This window comes from Diabrotica undecimpunctata, unplaced genomic scaffold, assembly GCF_040954645.1.
Source record: "Diabrotica undecimpunctata isolate CICGRU unplaced genomic scaffold, icDiaUnde3 ctg00000864.1, whole genome shotgun sequence".
Classification (NCBI taxonomy): Eukaryota; Metazoa; Arthropoda; class Insecta; order Coleoptera; family Chrysomelidae; genus Diabrotica; species Diabrotica undecimpunctata.
Genome location: NW_027312017.1, coordinates 32631 through 34899, shown reverse-complemented (window position 1 = coordinate 34899; position 2269 = coordinate 32631).

The following is a 2269-nucleotide window of genomic DNA, read 5'->3' as shown; positions in this document are numbered from 1 at the left end:
CATGGAGTGCAATGGGACGCTGAAGCTGAGCGACCTGTACCTTTCACCGTAGACGAACTCAACGAAGCGTTGAGTGCTCTAAAGACACGAAAGGCTCCGGGACTCGATGGAGTACCACCACAAGCGGAAAACACATTGGCAGTATGGACCCGACGTGGCTTTTGAATCATATGAATTGGAATGGAAGACAAGTATCGACCTGTTTGCCTTTTGTCGTGCATAGGTAAATTATACGAGAGGCTTCTAAGAGGGCCAATAGACACAGTGATTTAAGAGTCGGGCGGGCTGTCACCCAGGCAGTACGATTTCAGAAATAACAGCAGCACGGTGGATGCGCTAATGGAAGACTTCCGGGAGTTGAGCGGGTGGGGTTAAGCAGAGGTGGGCAACCCTACTGTGGTTTGAGTCCGGAATGCTTTCAACACACTAAAATGGAAAGAGATAATGAATTCTCTACAAGAGACAAGGTGTCCGAGGCACTTAATGAATTTGGTCTTCAACTATCTGTCAGAGAGGAAAATTGTGGTAGAAAAAGGAGTGGTGGTTGACGTGACGGCTGGAGTGCCGCAGGAGTCGGACCCACGCTGTGGAACTTGGCATATGACAGGGTTGTGAGCCAACAATATGGAGAGGGTGTAACCCCTTTCGCATTTGCGGACGACCTCGCTATGCTGGTAGTGGCACGGGACAGGGAGGACCTTATCTTTGGTTGGTGAATAACGTACACGCGACCAAGTCGAGGAATGGATGGAAATGTATGAGCTATAACTGGCTGCGGGTAAGACCGAGGCTATAGTTCTCAAGGGACCAACGAAAAGGGGCGGGATAACATTCGAATGTGCAGGAAACAGAGTAAGAGGGCCCTTCATTCTGTTGTCTTCAATCGATCATCCTCTATGCTCCTCCTAAAGTAAAGTTCGTGTAACCTTCTGACTAAGGTCTAGTGTTAGGGTTTTCAGGTCGCGCAAGCGCCCTTAACATGACCTAACGACTACTTTCGTAGCCGGGACCGACGGCTTTACGTGCCCTCCGAAGTACGGTGGCAGCTCAGTTAAATTAGAAATTTTTGTCGGTGCCGGGATGCTCCTCCTGTCTGGAGTACTGCAGTTTTAACAAAGGCGTACAGAAAGCCGCTCACCCGAGCAGATAGGAAGAGTCTATTGAGAGTGACATGTGCATACAAAACAGTCTCTGCCGAGAGTTATCACCAGGTGTATTCCAATGTACGTACTAGTGAAGGAAAGAGGGAGAATTTACGGAAGCAGAAATGAAGACATAGCAATAGAACGTTTAAAAAAGAAGAAAGGGAGAGATCCATATAGGTGTGACAAGAGGAATGGGACGAGATGAGAATGGTGGCGCAGTGGACGAAGTCGCTGATTCTTATCTGAGAAGATGGATGGACTGCGGGTACCGGCGTTTGGATTACTTCCTGACTCACAGGACATGGTTGCTTTAGTGCATACCTTTACCGATTTGGAAAGGCAGAAAATGACAAATGCCTGTACTGTGAAATATCGGACACTGTCTCACACACTTTATTGATATACGATAGATGGATAGACGAGAGGAGCCTGCTTGAGAGAGCGCTAGGAAGTAGGGTGTAATCAGTCAAGGAACTAGTGGAGGAGATTCTTATGTCGTCAGATCGCTGGAGAGCAGTTCAGAGATATGTGAGGAGAACGTTGGAGAGAAAACCGACCCGAAGGGAGGCAGGGTGCCAGGAGCAAGCCAGAATGAGAAGGGGCGAGATTGAACATGAACAGGGAGAGAAGAATTCAGTCGTAGTGAGAAAATGCTAGAATGCGCAAGAATTGTGCGTGAATGAGAGATCGGGTGTATGTTTCGAACATTTGGACTAACCCCCCTCATAAAAGACGAAAAAAAAGGTGCTGCAGGTAGTCATTACCGGTCAATAAGACGCACTTAGAAAATTGGAATTTTACCGAAAAAAAAATCTTGAAATGAAATTACCACAATTTTAGTTGAAATTACGTTTATTTTGACGTTTCGATAGTAAATAATTTTAAAATGCCACAAGAAAATAGTTTCCGAACAATACAATGACCTTCACTTTAGGAGATCTAAATTAACTGCCATAATATACTATTTATCTACACAATAGTTGGTGTCAATGCACTTTTTAAATCTGTTCGTCAGCTGTTACTCCCTCATCGTTCAAAAAGGACTGTCTTGAACGTCACAGCCTGCTGCTAACTTATTTTTAGACTGTCTCGTAGCAAGAAGTAAAAAACAAAACAAGGTGTAG